Below are 23,552 nucleotides of genomic sequence, written 5' to 3' on the forward strand. Positions count from 1 at the left end.
AATCTTTGTGATCCCATGGACTGTAGCCTGCCAGGCTCCTCTGTCCATGGGATTCTCCAGGCAAGAATACTGAAGTGGGTTGCCTCTTCCAGGGGATCTTCCTGATCCAGAGATTGAATCTGCATCTCTTACATCTCCTGCATTGGTAAATGGGTTTCTTAAGATAAATGTAATCTAGTGTTCTCTCTTGCGATGGACCATCATGCCCAAAGACATCTTCTCAAATTTGGCCTACAGAAAAAAAATTCAGTATTCAGAACAGCTTGTTACTAATTCAGGCCATGTCCTGAAGTTGAGGTTGCTGTAAATTCTTTGGGAGAAGATATAAGTGTATTTTCACTTTGTTTTATTAATCAGTCAAAAAACTGTCTCTCTGATTGAAATAATTTTAATTTTTAAATCAATGCAGGCTGCTATGCAACTTTTCCAAAATATTTAAAATGGATTAAATCTTTTTCTTATATTGTAAACCATATAGTCAGGTACAGTGTATTATATGATTTTCTTATTGTACTTCACTTCTGAAAGATACTCCCACTATGTAATCTCAATTAATATAGATTAAGATATAATATGTATATGTATACATATGTAATATATAATATGTAATGCATAATATAGTATATGTAATATATAATAATAATATGTTTGGTTGAAAAAATTATGAAATTCAAAATATATTGCCATTTGCAGAATAAATAGTTTTTTTTTGAAAAAGGAAAACTTTATCTGTAAGGAATTATCCAGCTTAACTTTACTCTTGACATAATCTTTATCTTCATATCTCTTTCTGTTTGTAAAAAAAATAACTGATCCATTTGCCATAATTCTTCAGGTATACAGAAAGAGAGGAAAAATTATCATAAATGCCTGAAAATAAATGTTATTTGACAAGTTCCACACGTGTGCCCACTTCTTCCTGCCTTCAGTACAAGGTGGTTTTGAGGGGATTTTTCACTGTAGAGTTACCATTTTAGTTATACATTATCACACTAATAAATATTAAATTCACTTTTTTCCTATTCTAATTTCTTTCTTAATTATATTTTTCCTGAACTACTGACCATTAAAGAGTCTTCAGTCATGAGACACAACCAAGTAAATGGAAGTTTTGCTATATTTTTTATGATTTAAAAAATGTAAAGAATTAGGATTCCTTATATGTAAACATATGTCTCTTCATTTACCATATGTCTCTTATTTTCATATTAAATGGATTATCCTTCCTTTCTATCCAGAGAAGTACACATGTCATTCTAGTCTACTGGTCTGATATTAACAATCTTCAAAATGTCATCTCTACGCATTTCTGAGAGCTATATGTAGAATCATCTCAAGTGAGTTTAAGAATAGTTTTCCTCCAATCTGTCTTCTCAAGGCTTCTCCCTCTCCTCAATAACATAATACAACTCCTGAAACTAAAGACCTCATGGATTAGCTGTTCACAGGTTTTATTTTAACTGAGAAGATTACAGAACAACTCAACCTTGTTTCAAAATTGAGAAAATCACTCTTACTAATTCCACAACACATTTAACTAATCCACTAAAATACAGCAATTAGCTGGCAATTAACCTTCTTCAAAGAGATCTTTTTTTTTTTTTTTTCTTCAGTTATCTCTAGTTCTTTAAATACAGGCCACAACTAAAGCTTTCTCCACAATGAAGAAATCCTTTGCCCTTCTAATTTCCTTTTTTCTTAAAAGAGAGCACTTAAGAGAGGGACAGGTAAGAACATTCCTATTTTCTTTTGCTAGGCTTTTGCTCTCTGATGAACAACTATTTATGAAAGAACACACCTACATCTGCCAAATATCTGTATCTATCCATAGATATCTATATCTATTTAAGTATCTGCCTCTCTCTCTCTCTATATATATATACACACACACACACACACACACACACATATGTGCATTGTCAGTTGCTTAGTCATGTGTCTGACTCTGCAACCCCATGGACTACAGACTGCCAGGCTACTCTGTCTGCTGGATTATCCCAGCAAGAGACAGCAAAAGAGACACAGATATACAGAACAGTCTTTTGGACTCTGTGGGAGAGGGAGGGGGGGATGATTTGGGAGAATGGCATTGAAACATGTATAATATCATATAAGAAATGAATCGCTAATCCAGGTTCGATTCAGGATACAGGAAGCTAGGGGCTGGTGCACTGGGATGACCCAGAGGGATGGTATGGAGAGGGAGGAGGGAGGGGGTTCAGGATTGGGAACACATGTACACCCGTGGTGGATTCGTGTTGATGTATGGCAAAACCAATACAATATTGTAAAGTAATTAGCCTCTAATTAAAATAAATAAATTTAATTAAAAAAAAAAAAAGAAGATTGGAGTGGGATGTCATTTCCTCCTCCTGCAGAATCAGGGTTTTTTCCAATGAGTTGGATCTTTTCATCAGGTGGCCAAAGTATTAGAGCTTCACCTTCAGCATCAGTCCTTCCAATAAATAGTCAGGATGGATTTCCTTTAGGATTGACTGGTTTGATCTCTTCAAAGTCCAAGGGAATCTCAAGCGTCTTCTCCAGCACCACAATTCAAGAACATCAGTTCTGCAGCCCTCAGGCTTCTTTACAGTCCTGTTCTAACACCCATACATGACTACTGGAAAAACCAGAGCTCTGGCTAGATGGACCTTTGTCCGCAAAATGATGTCTCTGCTTTTTAATATGCTGTCTAGGTTGGTCATAGCTTTTCTTCCCAGGAGCAAGTGTCTTAATTTCATGGCTTCAGTCACTGTCAGCAGTGATTTTGGAGCCCAAGAAAATAAAATCTTTTTCCGTTTTGTTTTTTTTTTTTTCCATTTATTTGCCATGAAGTGATAGGACCAAATGGCATGATCTTAGTTTTTTGAATGTTGAATTTTAAGCCAGCTTTTTCACTCTCCTCTTTCATCTTCATCAAGAGGCTCTTTAGCTCCTCTTCACTTTCTGTTATAAGAGTGGTATCATATGCATATCTGAAGTTATTGATATTTCTCCCAGCAATCTTGATTTCAGCTTATGATTCATCCAGTCAAGCATTTCGCATGATGTACTCTGCATATAAGTTAAATAAACGGGGTGACAATATACAGCCTTGACGTACTCCTTTCCTAATTTTTAACCAGTCCTTTGTTCCATGTTCAGTTGTAACTGTTGTTTCTTGACCTGCATACTGGTTTCTTAGAAGGCAGGGAGGGTGGTCTGGTATTCCCATCTCATAAAGAATTTTCCACACTTTGTTGTGATCCACACCGTCAAAGGCTTTAACGTAGTCAATTAAGTAGATGCTTTACTGGTTCCCTTCTATGATCCAACAGATGTTGGTACTTTGATCTCTGGTTCAAATTTGTTCAAGCCTTTTCTAAATCCAGTTCGTACATCTGGAATTTCTGGTTTACTTACTGTTGAAGCCTAGCTGGAAGACTTTTGAGTAATACCTTGCTAGCATGTGAAGTGAGTGGAATTGTATAGTAATTTTAGCATTCTTTGGCATTGCCCTTCTTTGGGATTGGAATCAAAACTGTACTTTCCTATTCCTGTGGCCACTGCTGAGTTTTCCAAATTTGCTGACACATTGTATTTACCAGCAACATCTTTTATAATTTGAAATAGCTCAGCTGGATTTCCATCACTTCCACTAGCTTTGTTATAGTAATGCTTTCTAAGACCCACTTGACTTCATACTCCAGAATGTCTGGCTCTAGGTGAATGATCGCACCCTAGTTGTTTTCCAGGTCATTAAAACATTTTTGTTTTTGTAGCATTCTTCTGTGTATTATTGCCACCTCTTTTTAATATCTTCTACTTCCCTTGTGGCTCAATTGGTAAAAAATCCTCCTGCAATGTGGGAGACCTGGGTTCGATCCCTGGGTTGGGAAGATCCCCTGGAGAAGGAAAAGGCTACCCACTCCAGTATTCTGGCCTGGAGAATCCCATGGACTGTATAGTCCATGGGGTTGCAAAGAGTCGGACACGATTGAGCGACTTTCACTCACTTCTGTTAAGTCTATATCTTTTCTGTCTTTTTTTGTGCCCATATTTGCATGAAATCTTCTCTTTGTAACTAATTTTCTTGAAGAGATCTCTAATGTTTCCCATTCTATTGTTTTCCTGGATTTCTTTGCGTTGCTCACATTTTAATCTCTCCTTGCTATTCTTTGGAACTCTGTATTCAGATGGATATATCTTTCCTTTTCTCCTTTGCCTTTAGCTTCTCTTCTTTTCTCAGCTATTTGTAAGGCTTCCCCAGGCAATTATTTTGCTATGTTGCATATTTTTTTTTTCTTTAGGGATGGTTTTGATCTCTGCCTCATGTGCAATGTTATGAACCTCCATCCATTGTTCTTTGGGCACTCTGTCTAGCATATCTAATCCCTTGAAACTATTTGTCACTTCCACTGTATACTCATATTTTATTTAGGACATGCCTGAATGGCCTAGTGGTTTTCCTACTTTCTTCAATATAAGTCTGAATTTTGCAGTAAGGAATTCATGATCTGAGCCACAGCTCCCAGTCTTGTTTTTCCTGACTGTATAGAGCTTCTCCATCTTTGGCCATAAATAATATAATCAGTCTGATTTTGGTATTGACCATCTGGTGATGTCCATGTGTAGAGTCATCTCTTGTGTTGTTGGAAGAGGGTGTTTGCTATGACCAGTGTGTTCTCTTGACAAATCTCTGTGAGAGTTTTCCTAGCTTCATTTTGTATTCCCAGGCCAAGTGAAAGTGAAAGTTAGTTGTTCGGTTGTGTTGGACTCTTTGCAACCACAGGAACTGTAGCCCACCAGGCTCCTATGACCATGGAATTCTCCAGGCAAGAATACTGGAGTGGGTAGACTTTTCCTTCTCCAACAGATCTTCCCTACCCAGGGTTATAACCCTGTTCTCCTGCACTGTAGAAAGATTCTTTACCATCTGAGCCACCAGGGAAGCCAAACTTGTCTGTTATTCTAGGTATCTCTTGACTTCCTATTTTTGCATTCTGGTCTGCTGTGATGCAAAGGACATTTTTTTTTTTTTTTTTTGATGTTAGTTCTAGAAGATTTTGTAGGTCTTCATAGAACTGTTCAGCTTCTTCAGCACTAATGATTGGGGTATAGAGTAAGATTACAGTGATATTGGATAGTTTGCCTTGGAAGTATACACACACACACACACACAGACATATGTATAATATTATGTAATATTATATATATATATATATTTTTTTTTTAATGTAAGGTAATCCAGATTTCAATGATGAAAACCTCTAGATCTGCATGAATGTATCCAATTTGAATGATAAAATGGTATTTAACATGTAATCTTAAATACTGGCTAGCTATTTGTTTTTTCTTTTCTTTTTTCTGTTGACTAAAAAGCTCACTGTTCAAATCTCTCCCAGAACAATGAACAATATAGTTTGAGGACTAATTATGTTTTCCAGTACAGAACATGGAAACTCATCTCATGTCTCATTGGCAGAACACCAACTTCAAAAAAAGTATGAGATCATACCACCACCAAGCACTTTAATGTGATTTTCTTCCTGATTCCTTTGGTTATGATACTTCTGTATCTGGAATGCCATCAGCTGTGACCTTTTCAGCTTGCAAAAATCTTTTAAAGACAATCATCAGAGCCATAGAGACAATGAATGTCTTTAATCTTCTTTACCAAAAGAAAGCTCCCATTTTCTACATAGAGTTTTACTGAAAATTCATACTAGAAAGTGCCAAATCACTTTATCTATCATCTCCTGAATAAACAAAATACTACCCATTGGCCTACTTTCGGGTTCTTCAATTCCTCTAGCCTGCTTCCTCTCTACTCATCCTCTTTCCTTACTGAATTAATTCTGGAAACTGGTTTGGGGTTCCAAAAAGCCTTCATTGTTCTTCACATTACATAAAGTTGCTCTAGTTATACAGCCTTGTATTAGATTCTATTATATTATTTAACATAGATACAATTTAATATTTTTATATCTGTTTAATAAAAGAGAAACATGCATCTGTCATAAACAGTGTTGCAATCTGCAAACATAAGCTAGTTATTGTGCTATCATATATGTTAAATATTTATGGAATAAATGAGGGAATAAATAAATACTTCCTTTGATTTAACATATGCTCTTTTATTGGCATTAGAATTGGAATTTATCTATGTGTATTGTGAAACTGAAATGTTTAAATCCTAGGGCAGAAATCTTTTCAAGGTAAAGTTTAATGTTTCAAAATATTCAACATAGTTAAACCTGTTCAGAACCAAAAGATCCACAATATAGTCTCAAAAATACCTATGCTGTTGATGACGGTGTTTGGAGAAGAATAGGTTAGTGGAAGAGGTAGAAGCCTCACTGAAATGGGTTGAGGAGTGAATGAGTGGTCAAAGGGAGGATGGAAGCAATTCGCTGGGAAAGTTACTGAAATCATGAGGCATTCTGTGTGTTACATATGTTGTTGTTGCTGTTGGGGGTATCCATTTTCAATAAGACAGATAAAAGTGTGCTTAATGTTAGGGAGCACCCTACTCCAGTACTCTTGCCTGGAAAATCCCATGGATGGAGGAGCCTGGTGGGCTGCAGTCCATGGGGTCACTAAGAGTCAGACACGACTGAGCAACTTCACTTTCACTTTTCACTTTCATGCATTGGAGAAGGAAATGGCAACCCACTCCAGTGTTCTTGCCTGGAGAATCCCAGGGACGGGGGAGCCTGGTGGGCTGCTGTCTGTGGGGTTGTGCAGAGTCGAACACGACTGAAGCGACTTAGCAGCAGTAGCAGCAGTAAAGTTAGGGAACTAAGACAGTAGGGATTTTAGAGCTAAGAAGGATATGTAAATAATAGATACAAATGTCCTTGAAAGAGAAAAAATCTGGAACCATTTTATTTCTGAGAAGGATTAGCCTTAGTTGGTGATAGGTGGAACTCCCTTGCTTTCTTCCTGATCCAATAAATGTTGGCCATGACCTTTCTTTTTTTTTTTAATAGTGAGTTTCAAGTCATCTTTTTTTCTCTCTTTCACTCTCTTCAAGAGGCTCTTTAGTACCTTTTCACTTTCTGCCATAGAGTGGTATCATCTGCATTTGTGGGGTTGTTTATATTTCTCCCTGCAACCTTGATTCTGGCTTATGATTTATCCAGCATTTCACGTGATGTATTCTGAATACAAGTTAAATAAGCAGGGTGAAGTTTACAGCCTTGTCATTCTCCTTCTCAAATTTTGAGCCAGTCCATCATTCCAAGTCCAGTTCTAAGTGTAGCTTCCTGACCTCCCTATAAACTTCTCAGGAGACAGATAAGGTGGTCTGGTACTCCCATCTCTTTAAGAATTTTTCACAGTTTGTTGTGATCCATGTAATCAAAAACTTTAACATAGTCAATGAAGCAGAAGTAGGTGTTTTTCTGGAACTCCCTTGCTTTTCCTGATCCAATATGTGTTGTCAATTTGATATCTGCTTCCTTGGACTTTTCTAAACCCAGTTTGTTCATCTGGAAGTTTTCATTTCACTTACTGCTACTGTCTAGTTTGAAGGATTTTGAGAATAACATTTTTAGCATGTGAAATAAACACAGTTGTATGGTAGTCTGAACATTCTTTGACATTGCCCCTCTTTGGGATTGGACTGAAAGCTGACCTTTTCCAGTCCTGTGACCACTTTTGAGTTTTCCAACTTTGCTGATATATTGAGTACATCATTTTAATAGTATCATCTATTAAGATTTTTAATAGCTGAACTGAAATTCCATCACCTCCATTAGCTTTGTTCATACTAATGCCTCCTAAGGCCCACTTGACTTTGCAATCCAGGATGTCTTTCTCCAGGTGAGTGATCACACTATCATGGTCATCCTGGTCATTAAAACCTATTGTACAGTTCTTCTGTTCATTCTTGCCACCTGTTCATCTCTTTTTCTATGTCCTTATTGTTTCTGGCCTTATTGTGTTTATCCTTGCATGAAATGTTCTCTTGTTATCTCCAATTTCTTGAAGACATTTCTATTCCTTCCCATTCTATTGTTTTCCCATTTTTTCTTTGCATTGGTAATTTAAGGAGGCCTTACTCTCTCTCCTCACTATTCTCTGGAACTCTGCATGCAGTTGGATATATCTTTCCCTTTCTCCCTTGCCTTTCACTTTTATTCTATTCTCAGCTATTTCTAAAGCCTCCTCAGAAAACCACTTTGCTTTCTCGGATTTCTTATTCTTTGAGATGGTTTTGGTAATTGCCCCCTATACAGTTAAGAACCTCCATGTGTAGTTCTTGAAGTACTCCGTCTACCAGATCTAAGACCTTGAATCTATTCCTCACTTCCACTGTATAATCATAAGGGATTTGATTTTGGCCATGTATGAATGGCCTATTGGGTTTCCCTACTTTTTTTTTTTTTCAATTTTAGCCTGAGTTTTGCAATAAGGAGCTCATGATCTGAGCCCCAGTTAGTTCCAGGTCTTGTTTTTGCTGACTGTATAGTGCTTCTCCATCTTTTATTGCAATGGACATAGTCTCATTTCAGTATTGACCATATGTAAATGTCCATTTGTAGATCTGTCTCTTGTGTTGTTTGAAAAGAGTGTTGCAGCAACCAGCATATTCTCTTGACAAAACTCTGTTAGCCCTGCTTCATTTTATAATTTAAGGCCAAACTTGCCTGTTATTCTGGGTATCTCTTATATTCCTCCTTTGGCTTTCCAGTTCCCCATGGTGAAAAGGACATCATTTGAGTGTTAGTTCTAGAAGGTGTTCTAAATCTTCATAGGACCAGTCAACTTCAGCTTCTTCAGCATTGGTGATTGGGACATAGACTTGGTGTGATATTGAATGGTTTGCTTTGGAAATGAATTGAGACCATTCTGTCTTTTTTGAGGCTGTCCTCAAGTACTGCATCTCAGACTCTTTTTTTTTTTTTTTAATCATGAAGGCTACTCAGTTTTTTAAGGCATTTTTGCTCACAGTAGTAGATACAATGGTCATCTTAATTAAATTCACCCATTCCTGAACATTTTTGTTCACTGATTCCTAAGATGTCAATGTTTAATCTTGCCCTCTCACATTCAATTTACCTTGGTTCATGGACCTAACATTCCAGGTTCCTATACATTATTGTTCTTTACATCATTGGTCTTTATTTTCACCACCAGACACATCCACAACTGAGCATCATTTCTGTTTTGGTCCAGACACTTCATCCTTTCTGCAGCTGTTAGTAACTAACTGCCTTCTACTCTTCCATGGTAGCCTGTTAAACACCTTCAGGGTTCAATATGACTGAGGGAGGTCATCTTCTGATGTCACATCCTTTTGCCTTTTTATACTGTTCATGGAGTTCCCCTAGAAAGAATAGTGGAGTGGGTTGCCATTTCCTCCTCCAGTGGACTGCATTTTATTAGAACACTTAACTATGATCCATCCATCTTGGGTAGCCCTTCAGGGCATGGCTAATGTCTTCTTTGAGTTATGCAAGCCTCTTTAAAATGACAAGGCTGTGATCCATGAAGGAAATTAGTGACAAGATACTGAAGGATTTTCTTTATGATATTTTTGTCATAGATAAGGGATCAAGACAGAGGTAGTAAAGAAGTGTTGAAGGATATTAGAGAAATACTGAAACCTCTGTTGCACTAAGTCAAAGCATGGGTTACGGATGGGCATATAGAATTTCTAAATAATTTTGATGGTACAGTTATGTAAACAGATCAAACTTTCTAATGTTTCAATCCCCCATGCTATCTTTTTCTAAATAGTGTTTAGGAGTTCAAGGATATGTTCAGTCAAGATAGGGCAAGAACTTGATACTGACAAGTAATTAAAGTTGTAAACCATGTAGATGGGATGAAGAAGAACATAAAGAATTGAATATTTTAGAATAAACAGAGAGAAAAATGGGGTAAGTGAGTGTTATTGTGTCAGAGTTTTAGTGCTTTCTGAAATCTCTGAGTGAGTTTAGATCTTAGAGTGGTATTTGTTATGGTTTCTTAAGCTGATGCCCATCATTTGGATTTCTGAATAGTTATCCATGTAAGGAATTCATTTTTTATTGTTAATCTTAAAGCTGAAAAATAGAGGTGTGTCAGGAGGATAATTTTTATTTTAATATTCAAATATTTAGGCAAATAGGAAAGGGAAGAGGTAAGTTTCCGTTCCATGTAATCTTTTTTTTAATTTTATTTTATTTTTAAACTTTACAATATTGTATTTGTTTTGTCAAATATCGAAATGGATCTGCCACAGGTATACCTGTGTTCCCCATCCTGAACCCTCCTCCTTCCTCCCTCCCCATACCATCCCTCTGGGTCGTCCCAGTGCACCAGCCCCAAGCATCCAGTATCGTGCATCGAACCTGGACTGGCAACTTGTTTCATGCATGATATTATACATGTTTCAATGCCATTCTCCCAAATCTTCCCACCCTCTCCCTCTCCAACAGAGTCCATAATAATCTTCAAATTTTATGTCTGAATTTATCATGGAGATTACGAGAAGACATTCTATGGTAAGACACTTTATTGGCTTGTTTGTTTCTATTTATCTGATGCTGTGTGTATCAGTGAGTTAAGTTATTTAAATTGCATTTCCATCTTGCTGCTGAGGACTGGAAAAGGTCTTTCTGAGGGCAGAGTAATAAAAGAAAATGGGAATTACCCCTATGGAAATAGGACATTTTCTGGGGAATTCTGAGTAATGTGCTTACTTTTCTTGTTTTGTAGCCCAGATATTTGGATTATTGCATTCTAAAGTCATGATTAATAATATAGCTGCTATTAATAATGAAGTAACTAATATTTACACATAATCCTAATTGTATTCTGGCCATTGTGCTAAGAGCTTCATGGAGATGATCTTAATTGTAACCATAGATTTAGCTGTAGGAAATATATTTATCTAACATGCTATAGATTAATTCAGAAAATGTTCGAGAACTTAAGTAACTTTCCCAGTATTACAGTTAGAACAAATCAGAGAGAAATTCAATTTTGGGAAGTGATCTACTCTGCTCTTTACAATATGCTTTCAGAAGTCTCTAACAATCACGTCTCTCTTGTACTCAGCCTGACAACTTTGCTAGATGGAGCAAACGCATTTGCTGGTTCCTCTGTGTAAGAGAGAAATGGCTCTCTAAGTGTAGTTTCTGGACTGGTGGCAGTGGCATCAATTTACTAGGGATGCACGTTCTCCAGCTACCACCCCATAACAACCAGTCAGAAGTGCAGATTGCTAGTTGGGGCAATCTATCATGATTATGAAACACACAACAGTCTGAGAACAAAAACAGTGGAGTGTAAGGTCATAGCTCCTGAAGTTATTTGATTTGATCCATTTAATTGTGCCTGAGAAGCTTTGACATTTGAATGCTGGATTCCGTGCTTAGGCATTTTTACTTTCCAAGCAGGAACCTCCTATTCCTGTACTATTACACGTTGAGATCAATACTTATCTAACCCCATTCTCCCTAGATTCTTTAGACATTCTTCAAGTTTTCTGAACTATAGATAATACCATTATCACTGTTATTATCTGTTAGAGGTGGTAAAACTTGCCAGGCTTAAAAAAATGTCTTTTGTCATTTCAAAGGAAGGAGATGTTAAGTGATCATTTTTTTCTTTGGTAACTCAAACGCTCTTTGTTTCTCTCCCTTTTTCATGACACCATAATCATTCTGCAAGTTTCCACTGGTGCTCCTCATCTGACCACACTTTATAACTAGGATCTTCTATAGAATTTTCTACTCGATTTTCTCTACACAAAATTTATAGGTTGGACAGTACTCTAAGCTTTGTGAACAGCTCAAGTCAATATCTAATATGCCAGGATTACTATTTTAAGAGAGTTATGAGAAAGTTTGAATTCTATTAATTTGTGTTTTTCACAACATTCCTATGGGCTAGTCAAACTGGGTCACTTTGAAGATGTGCTTAGATTTTTAAAGGCTCGGGATTATTTGTGTTTTAGAAGACTAATAACTTTAAAGACTAGCAGTTTAAACATTATTTCCTCACTCAGGACATATTTTTTCTTAAAAATATGTTTATTATTTATAATCAGTTAAAAGAAATTGGAAAGAAATACCATTAAAATACTATTCACATTGTAATGTATCTATTCTTCTTGTGCTTTTATTCTCATTTTACATGTCATTTCTTTTCTATTGTTTTCATCCTTTTGTTTAAAAATAAATTGGCAGGCCACGTTAGGAAATATGAGCTAATTAAAAATATTTCAAAACAGCTTCTTCTGGGCTTGATCATGAGATTATTATTATATTTTTATTTGCTTATAAAGCAAACTTTGCTTTTTTTCTAAGATGTTTATCAGTTACCTTAGGTAGACTGGCATGCCATAACTGACAAACTGATAAACACCAAATTCATATCTCTATTCTGCTAACATTACCTCTCAGTACATGTTACATTGCTCTTGTCAATATTACTTGTCTTTTAAAACATTTGAAATCAATTAGAGAACTATGTAATGAATGGCACCTGCATTCTGGTGTCTAAAAATGTTTATAAAAGTGGATATAATGTTTCTGGGTGGGGAAATCTTTGCTTACTGAGTAAATCACAGGCATTAGTAGCAGACAGTCTCAGCTTTGATGTGCTGAAAAATCTATTCTCAGAACACTCTTCATACTATAAATGACTCACTAATAAATAATTTCAAATAAGTCAGTACTTCCTTAGTAACATAATGTTTAAGTTAAACAAAATGTGTACATTTTTATTCCCACTATGGCTAGTGCGGAAGGACTATGCTTGCCATAATAATACACAATAACTGAAGGCTTTCACTAGGTATTACTTAAAACTTTGTGTATTGATTGAATAGCACATACCAATTAAGTATTAACTATATTAGATTGGGATCTTTTACTGCAACACATTTTCAGTGATCAGGACACACCTCCTGTTTGAACTTAGTATCCCATTAAATACATCTTTTTTTTAATATATTAAAAAACCTGCAGGCTTTCATACACTTCTATTTTTCCATTTTTATAAATGATTAAGTTGATAAAACAATCAATTTATTTCATATTGTTCTGGTCATACACAAAATTATTTAAGTTTAGGCATTTCCATTTATGAATTATTGCAATAAACTGAACTAAGATATAAGAGATACAAGATATAACTGGATATAAGAGATCACAGGAAGACAATCTGGGGCCCAGAAGGCTTAGGATGAGACACAGGTCCATAACTTGTATGTCATAGACTTTTAGAGAGTCTGTCTACAATCAGCTCTTCCCGCCAGCACCCAAGAGACTTGGAGTAGACCCAGCATAAATACCAATCCATGGTTTGGCATATCCCCTCCATGTTCATGTAACGAATATAGTACCAATGATATTTCTCAACTAGCCCTATTGCAATTTAAATAAGCAGAAAAATCCTCATATGAATACAAGTGGCAATTCATGAAAAAAATACTCCAAAGGCATATTATACTCTTCTATTCTTATTTCTCATTTTTAATTGCATAAATCTATTGCCTGAGAATTTTCAGAGATCTCATTTTGATGTGTAGCACTTTGCCTCTCAATATTCTTGAGAGGCATTGTAATGTTCATGTAGTGAATTATATTTAGTGTCAATCCTTTCATTTCTAACCAATATAATAGTCTATAGTCCCCCTTTCTTTATCATTATATAGTTTTCTTCAAAAGCTCTACCACCTGGAGCAAATGTTACTTTTTGATAGCTACATTTACAATTTGACTCAAAGAAATTTTCCTTTTCCTTCAGGTTGGGACATTATGTGATTTTGACAGATGAATAACATGACTTATAATGCTTTTACATTCATAGTTTCCTAAACTAACATTCTATTATTCCTCATTTTAAACCTTTATTTGTAAAAAAAATAAAGATTGTAATATTATTTTTCAGAAATTGTTCCTTTCCACATTCTTGTTCTCCTTTGCTTTCCTACTGTCCATGATAGGCTCGTTCTAACTTTGCAGCAAGATTTTACACACTAGAAAACAGAGAACTACCATCAAGTCAAATGAGAAAGACAGGTGAATGATAAATGTGAAAAGAAAGCATCAATGTAGCACTCCAGTTACATACTCATTACTCATTACTTAAAATGTCTTTAAGAAAACCAACATTTGTTTAGTAACCTGGATAAACTTAACTTTTACTCACTCCTTGGATCAATTTCATTTTAAAGTGATGATAGATCAAAATTACTTTTCATTGTAATGAAATCATTATGTATCAAACAGCATCTGAAAAGCTAGGCTACTAAGATCTTTTCTCTACTTTTTTCCCCATCCAAACACAAAGAAATTCCCATAAAAAGTGCATAACTGCAGTTTTTGCTTCTCTGATAATGAAGCTTCCTATTTCAAAAATACATAAGATCATAGATAGTAAGTGATTTATTCAATATCTCTCTTTGTTGGTTTCCAAAAGCAATATAATATATATCTAATGGCTCAGGATTGGGTCTGATTCCCCTGAGGCTTGTTCCTCACCTTTCTCTGCTTGCTCTGGAACACCGGAGTGCTGATCACTGCAGGCAAATTGTCAAGCCCTCCAAGTCAGTTAAGTATTTGGCCAAATAAAGAGGGGCATTGTAAAACCCAGAGGGCAGGAGAGAGGAAGGAAAAGCTTAGATTTTTCATTCTTTCTCTCTCCCTTTCCCTCTCTCTCTCTCTCTTCCCACTTCTTCTGTTTCTCTATTGGGCACATATCCAGTAGTAAATTGAATTTTCTGCCAGTGCCCTTTTTTCTCTGGTCTCAAATAACACTGCTTCCTCCAGTCCTAAGAATTTTTTTTTTTTGTTTCTTTCCATTGATATTTCCTAGGCTAATTCATCACATCCAGTTTGAATTTTCAGGTCCTTGATCAATTATGTAACTGATTCCCTGCATGAAATTCCTGAGGCTTAAATGCTTAAGTGTATTTCCAATTTATTGGTTGTTCCCTGACTGATACATACAGTACTTAAAAATAAGCTGTTATAAGGAAGATCTCTATTATACCCCATATAGCCTTCAGTCAATACATACTTTTTTTTAATAAAACCTCAAAATCTCAGAGTTGCAATGGGTCTTAAAACTCAGACATTATGACAGTATACCTAAATATAGTTCTTAACAAAGTTTCTCCAGGCTTTGTCAGATATAGACAGGCATTTCACCTATTATCTTTAAAAAAAAAAAAAAAAAAAAAAGACTTTCTTCATGTCAAATTGAAATCTGACCTATTTGGCTTGTATATGTTACTCTATGTGGTTAAGAGTCTACATATTGCATTATATAAACCTATTTTCCTTATCTGAAAAACTGAGAAAACATTGCTTCAGAGTTTTTGCTAAAAAACTTAAAGGAGATGAGGAGTGTTAAAATACCTGATGACTCTGGGAAATATTGATTCTCTTCCCCCTTTCTTTCTCTAATTCACATTCTCCACCTTTTAACATCATAGATTATTGGATATTTGAAGGATATCCCTCAAATTTCTATTATCAAGTTTAAGCACCCTAGACTATTCAAACATTCCCCATAGAATGTAGTCTTTTTCTTTCAGGTCACTGTTCATTAATTTCTCATATAGCAATTCCTGTTCGTTGCAATAACTCTCAAATGGCAACACCTGGAATTCAGGTAATTTTGTTTATAACCAGAACAGCCCCCATGGACATGTTTCAGTATATGGGTTGCAAAGAATTGGACATGACTGAGCAACTGAACTGAACTGAACTGAACCATAACTGAACTGAACATGGCTATAACAGAGCAAAGGGTGCTTATCAATTCACTCATTTCTAGGAATAAAGACAATGTACAATAGCATGCAGGACAATATGAAGAAAAAAATATTTTGTCCTTAGCTCTAAGATATCACTGATTATTAAGCATACTTGATTTCAGGTGTGCTAAAACATAAAAGGTCAGTTTTCATTCCAATCCCAAAGAAAGGCAATGCCAAAGAATGCTCAAACTACCACACAATTGCACTCATCTCACATGCTAGTAAAATAATGCTCAAAATTCTCCAAGCCAGGTTTCAGCAATATGTGAACTGTGAACTTCCAGATGTTCAAGCTGGTTTTGGAAAAGGCAAAGGAACCAGAGATCAAATTGCTAACATCCGGCTGGATCATCGAAAAAGCAAGGGAGTTCCAGAAAAACATCTATTTTTTTCTTTATTGACTATGACAAAGCCTTTGAGTGTGTGGATCACAATAAAATGTGGAAAGTTCTGAAAGAGATGGGAATACCAGACCACCTGACCTGCTTCTTGAGAAACCTATATGCAGGTCAGGAAGCAACAGTTAGAACTGGACATGGAACAACAGACTGGTTCCAAATAGGAAAAGGAGTATGTCAAGGCTGTATTATTGTCACCCTGCTTATTTAACTTCTATGCAGAGTACATCATGAGAAACGCTGGGCTGGAAGAAGCACAAGCTGGAATCAAGATTGCTTGGAAAAGTATCAATAACCTCAGATATGCAGATGACATCACCTTTATGGTACAAAGTGAAGAAGAACTAAAGAGCCTCTTGATGAAAGTGAAAGAAGAGAGTTAAAAAGTTGGCTTAAAGCTCAACATTCAGGTAACTAAGATCATGGCATCTGACCCCATTACTTCATGGGAAATACATGGGGAGACAGTGGAAACAGTGTCAGACTTTCATTTTTTGGGCTTCAAAATCACTGCAGATGGTGATTGCAGCCATGAAATTAAAAGATGCTTACTCCTTGCAAGGAAAGTTATAACCAACCTAGATAGCATATTAAAAAGCAGAGACATTACTTTTCCATCAAAGGTCCATCTAGTCAAGGCTATGATATTTCCAGTGGTCATGTATGGATGTGAGAGCTGGACTGTGAAGAAAGTTGAGTGCCAAAGAATTGATGCTTTTGAACTATGGTGTTGGTGAAGACTCTTGAGAGTCCCTTGGACTGCAAGGAGATCCAACCAGTCCATCCTAAAGCAGATCAGTCCTGGGTGTTCGTTGGAAGGACTGATGCTGAAGCTGAAACTCCAATACTTTGGCTACCTCATGCGAAGAGTTGACTCATTGGAAAAGACCCTGCTGCTGGGAGGGATTGGGGGCAGGAGGAGAAGGGGACCACAGAGGATAAGATGGCTGGATGGCATCACCGACTCAATGGACATGAGTCTGAGTAGACTCTGGGTGTTGGTGATGGACAGGGAGGCCTGGCGTGCTGCAATCATGGGGTCACAACGAGTCGGACATGACTGAGCAACTGAACTGACTGACTGAAAATGTAACAACAACAAAAAAGACCAATATTTATGTAGGATATCATCAAATTTAAGATTCACCCTGATTTCATAGATGGCAAAATATGAAAACAGGGCTAATTCTGTCATGGCACAGGGTGTTTCATATTTCAGAGCATACATTCAAGTAAAGAGAGTGTTTTACATTTATGCATACTTCTCTGCTAACCTAGGTAAAATCACATTGCAGATTTATACCTACCTATTTCATATTTTTAGTGTTACTACACATGATATTTTTGAAATTTATATTTCTTGATATTGATATATGAAGAAATACTAGACACATGTTGTTCACTCTGTGGGATCAGCACAATATCACTGATGGTAAGGATAGTGTTTTGATCAGCAGGATAATGTAATAGTCTGGATCACTTCTGACTGCGTTATGACAAAGGTTACAGAATTAAAGTCACCTGGGAAATTTTATAAAAAATATTTTTGACAGCTCAAGTGAACTCAAACTGTATCTAGCCATTTTTTTTTTTTTTTTTACTAATAAGAATGAAATAAGAATTCTCTCTACCTACATGGTTTATATCTGAAGCCTTAGTAGTAGTGTTAGTTGCTCAGTCGTTTCCGACTCTTTGCACCCCATGGACTGTATCCCACCAGACTCCTCTGTTCATGGGATCCTTCAGTCAAGAATAGTGGAGTGGGTTTTCATTCCGTTCTCCAGAGGATATTCCCCACCCAGAGATTGAACCCAGGTCTCCTGTACTGCAGGCAGATTCTTTACCACTTGAGCTGCAGGAAGACCATCTGAAGCCTTATGCTCTAGTAGTGCTATGATCTCTGTCTGGTGTTTGCAGGGGCCAGATAAGATATTTATGTATTTATTAGGTTGTGCTGCGTGGCTTATGGAATCATAATTCCTCAACCAGGGACTGAACCTATGCCCTAGGCAGTGAAATCTAGGAGTCCTAACCACCGGACAGGCAGGGAATTCCCCAGATTAGCAATTTAAATTGAGTGATATGGATTACCACTAAGCTTTCTTTCTTTCTGATGGTAGAAGTGTCTTGTGTGCAAAACATTTTAAAGACAGTCGTATACTGTGGATGAAATGTGTCACCTACCATATCACTAAACAAAGGGTGTCCTGACCATCAAGCTGTCAGCATCGACAGCCATCCTTGGCAGTGCCCCCTCAGAGGATTCAGGATAGAGAAAAACAGCATACTGGCCCTCAATGATTAAGGCACATATCCAAGGAATGATTTTAATGTGTTCAGCTCCTTGTATCTTCACATACATAGAAAAGTGCTACATTCATTATCTTGAGATGTCTGATTTTCTGTAATTAGCAGTAATTTGTTAACGATTGACACTGCTTTGTTTGTTTGTTTGTTTGTTTGAACTTGTATATCCTGGCTCCTCCTTTCTTCTTCAGAATAGTCCTCAGAGATACTCCCAGGCTTAGGTTCTCAGAAAATCCACCTAGTAAAATATAACTCTCAACTTTTGAGTCATGTGTTTCTTTTCAGTAGATTCTTTGAAGGTAGGTCTCACCTTTATTGTAGGTGTATATCAATGATCCTAAATTATATAAAGACAGAAAACTCCTCCTCACTAAGGCAGACCTCTGCCTCACCACTCCCTCCCATTAGAATTCCACTGCTGCATAGAATACTTTTTCATTTCTATTTTCTTACTTTGTTACTTTTGTGAACGGCCAGGACACAAAAACTTGGAGATAAGATATCTACTTTACTTGATGAGACTTCTTGAGAGAATGATCCCAACTTGCTGCAAAGAACAAATACAGTATTCTTCACACACACACACAACATTTGGAATTCTCATGATATCCATTATAATAGGATTTGCCCTATATTAGAACATATTCTGTGAATGTATTCTCTACTATAAATGTTGAACACCTATTTATGACTTTGAAATTGCTTTTTCTCTCATGTCCATCTCTTTCTCTTTTTCGGAACTAAATACCTGCAATAGGGGCCTTCCTGATGGCTCAGTGGTAAATAATCCACTTGCAATGTAAGAGACATGGGTTTAATCCTTGAGTCCGGGAGACCCCCTGGAGGAAGCAATGGTAGTCCACTCCAATATTCTTGCCTGGAAAATCCCATGGGCAGAAGAGCCTTGTTGGCTATAGTCCATGGGGTCACAAATGTCAGACATGACTGAGCACACATATGCTGCACTGCTCACTGCTATCTGCAACAACTTTAAAGGACACAGTTGAAGATATTGTGCCATTGCATGGTACACACAATAAATTTATGTTACATATTTATTAAAAATATATTTTTAAATATTTTAAAGTAGAGGAAATAGAAAATTTCCTTGAGGACATAAATAAACTTACTGAATCTAGGATGAAAATTTATATTTTTCTACAAAATGCACAATTTCTATAGTTGGTGAATTTAAGAAATAGTTGAATATATATTTTGGTTTTAGACTTAAGATTAATCTATTATATATAAGGAAAAATCTCTAGCTAGTCTATGAATAATTTAAATAACTCATTTAAATATTTAAATTTTTAGATAATTATAATAACTAAAAAGCAAATTTAAGTTGTCATTATTATACGAGAGAGTGATGCAAGGGATTCTATCAATGCACACAGAGCCACATTCTACTTTGGTTAAAGGAAACTAGTATCCTTGGTAAGAAAAGAAACATCATCCTATTTATTTATTTAGACTCCATCTCTAGTGTTAAAATATTAGGCAATGATTGTAGGTTAAATAATCCAAAATGATATACAAAAATAGCACAAGCAAATATCTTACAGCTAAGTAAACACACATTTTCTATATCCAGTGCAATTTTTTGCTTGTAAAATTGCTTACTTATGAAAATATTTTGTTTTTGTTTTAATTTACTGAGATTAGGAAGACACCATACTGGAAATAAGGTGATTTCACGAGATAATTTGGCCAGAAACCTTGTGAGATTATATTATATGTAGTTGCTGGTTCATCCTTAACTTTCTGAGTAGAGCTCTCTCTCTTTCTAATTGTTTATGCACTTGTTTAGAGGACTCATGCTTCTTTGGGTGTGGGAGTATGCTCTATCAATATGTTGTAAAATACAAAAAAGACAGCACAGAGGTTCTAAAGAGACTTTAATCAATCATAAGAAACATATATAAAGCTTGGAAAGTAGTTTAGACCTCACATCAAAGAGCGCTTCTACCTGTATGTGTTCCCAGTCACTTCAGTCATGTCTGACTCTGCAACTCTATGGGCTGTGGCTCCTCTGTCCATGGGCTTCTCTAGGCAAGCATACAGAAATGGGTTGCCATTTCCTTCTCTTGGGACTCCTTCCACCCCAGGGATTGAACCCACATCTCCTGCATTGTCAGGGAGGTTCTTTAGTACCAGCTGGGAAACCCTGAAGAGCCCTTGCAACAAATCAAACCATTCACATTCTAATAGTTATATTTTTATGTTTCTCAGGAACCTCCATACTGTTTTCCATAGTGGCACCACCAACTTGTATTCCTAAGAACATTGTACAAGGGTTTTCTATTCTCCATATGATCAACAACTTTTGTTATTTGTTGACTTTTTGGTGACAGTCATTCTGACAGGTGTGAGGTAAGATCTCATTGTTGTTTTGATTTTCATTTCTCTGATGATTAGTAATGGGGAATATATTTTTATGTGCCTGTTGACCATTTGTATATCTTATCTGAAAAAGTTTCAGGTCTCCTGTCCATTTGTTAATAGAAGACTGTGTGTGTGTGTGTGTGTGTGTGTGTGTGTGTGTGTGTGTGTGTATATATAGTTGGTATTGATTTGCATGACCTGTTTGCATATTTGAAATATTAACCTTTAATCCATCTTATAATTTATAAATATTTTCTCCCTTTCAGTTGTTTATATTTCCATTTTGTCCATGGTATCCTTAGCTGTGCAAAACCTTTTAAGCTTAATTAGATCCAACATGTTTCTTCTCTCTTTTCCTTCTTTTGCTTAAGGAGACTAATCCAAAAAGCTATTCCTATAATTTATGTCAAAGAGTGCTCTGCTTATTTCTTTTCTACTTTTATGATTTCAGGTCTTACATTTAGATCTTTAATACATTTTTAGTTGATTTTTGTAGGTGGTGTGAGAAAATATTCTAATCCCATTCTTCAACATGAAGCTGTCCAGAGTTCTTACCAGCACTTATTTAAAAAGTTATCTTTTCTCAACTGTATATTTTTGCCTCCTTAGTTATAAAAGCTGAGCACCAAAGAATTGATGCTTTTGAACTGTGGTGATGGAGACGACTCTTGAGAGTCCCTTCAACTGCAAGGAGATCCAACCAGTCTATCCTAAAGGAGATCAGTCCTGGGTGTTCATTGGAAGGACTGATGATGAAGCTGAAACTCCAATACTTTGGCCACCTCATGTGAAGAGTTGACTCATTGGAAAAGACTCTGATGCTGGGAGGGACTGGGGGCAGGAAGAGAAGGGGATGACAGAGGATGAGATGGCTGGATGGCATCACTGACTCGATGGACGTGAGTTTGGGTAAACTCTGGGAGTTGGTGATGGACAGGGAGGCCTGGTGTGCTGTGATTCATGGGGTCATAAAGAGTCGGACACAACTGAGTGACTGAACTGAACTGAGTTATAGATTAATTGAACACATGTGTTTTATTTCCAAGCTATTTTCCATTAATTGATGTATCTGCTTTCATGCCAGTGGTACAATGGATACACATTTGAAGAAAGTGAAAACACTAATTTGAAAGGTTCATGTACCCCCATGTTCATAAAAGCATTATTTACAGTAGCCAATATATAGAAGCAACCTAAGTGACCATCAATAGATGAATGGATACAGAAGGTGTGTTATATATATTCAATGGAATATTACTTAGCCATAAAAAGGAATGGGAACTGCCATTTACAATAATATGGGTGGACCTAGAGAGTATGAAATGGTGAAATAAGACCAAGAGAAAGACAAATACTCTCTACTATCACTTTTATGTGGAATCTAAAAAAAAAAAAAAAAAAAAAAAACATAAATGAATGTATATTACAAAATGGAAACTGACCCACAGATATAGAGAACAAACTAGGATTATCAGTTGGAAGAAAGAACGAAAAAGGGATGAGGTAGGGATATAGGATTAACAGATACAAACTACTATGTGTAAAATAAATAAACAACTAAGATATATCATATAGCACAGGATGTAATAACCATAAATGGAGAATAATGTATAAAAATATCAAATCACTATCCTGTGCATGTGAAACTAGTATAAAACTACAAATCAATTATATTTCAATTTTGAAAAAATAAATCCACATTATACTAGCTGTATGTGGAGTTTTCCAAAAGTGCTCACTGAGATAGACTTTAGGTTGCCAGATATTTGTTAGGGAATGTGGTCTATGAAAGGAAAGAGAAAGAAGTAAATTAGACAAATCGAGAAGCTGAACTGATATTCCATGGAACAAAACTTCAGTTGTCCCAGTAAGAAATTTTGGAGGAAGTACTTTCCATCAGAATTATACCACATTGAGAAGAAATGAATCTGCTTTTATACCCACCTTGTTCAGTCATAGGATATGGGTTCTATCTGGAAGGGTATGACAGGGCATTTGAGGCAAATCCTGAAGCAACATGCAGACGGAGGCTGTCTGTCTGCTTGATGGTGCTCCCTGGAAGAGAATGCCAAGTCTTTGCTTGAAGGAGGGTCATGGCAGCTCATCTCTTTTTCTGCCATAATTTGGGACATTTTTGGTGCTTCACTCTTTTTCATTTGGGTTACTTCTTAGCAAGAGATTGGCAAAGACTGTATATACCCTAACATAGGCTAAGTTAAAAAAAAAAAAAAAAAAGAATATATGGTAACCATATTTGTCTTAGAAACCACAAGTAAGAGAAGATTTCACTGTAATATAGTTTTCCTAATGTAAAGCAAAAATATAGGCATGGTTTATTTCCTTGCTGCCATTTATTTATATTTGTTTGTTTAGAAAATGATGCCTTACATTTAAATTTTATCTTAGGATCTGAGCTTCATTTATTTTTGCTTGTTTGTTTTGTGTTGTTTTGTTTTTAATTTATTAAAAAAACAAGCATCTGTTAATTTCATGCTGCAGTCACCAACTTCAGTAATTTTGGACCCAAAGAAATAAAGTCTATCACTGTTTCCATTTTTACCCATTTATTTTCCATGAAGTGATGGGACTAGATGCCATATTAGTTTATTGAATGTTGAGTTTTAAGCCAGCTTTTTCACTCTTCTCTTTCACCTTCATCAAGAGGCACTTAAATACATAAGTAAACATGTATCTTATACTACAATTTAAAATAT

The 23,552-nt window shown here is 36.1% G+C and overlaps 1 long non-coding RNA gene across 1 annotated transcript; it reads left to right on the top strand.

The window, feature by feature from the left end:
* The first annotated feature begins 1,611 nt into the window (after nucleotides 1-1,611).
* Nucleotides 1,612-23,552, top strand: LOC129624068 (uncharacterized). The gene is made up of 3 exons (XR_008700722.1): nucleotides 1,612-1,727; nucleotides 20,686-20,826; nucleotides 21,448-23,552. It is a non-coding gene; the product is annotated as an uncharacterized LOC129624068 (long non-coding RNA).

Source organism: Bubalus kerabau, chromosome 12 (genome assembly GCF_029407905.1).
Source record: "Bubalus kerabau isolate K-KA32 ecotype Philippines breed swamp buffalo chromosome 12, PCC_UOA_SB_1v2, whole genome shotgun sequence".
Classification (NCBI taxonomy): domain Eukaryota; kingdom Metazoa; phylum Chordata; class Mammalia; order Artiodactyla; family Bovidae; genus Bubalus; species Bubalus kerabau.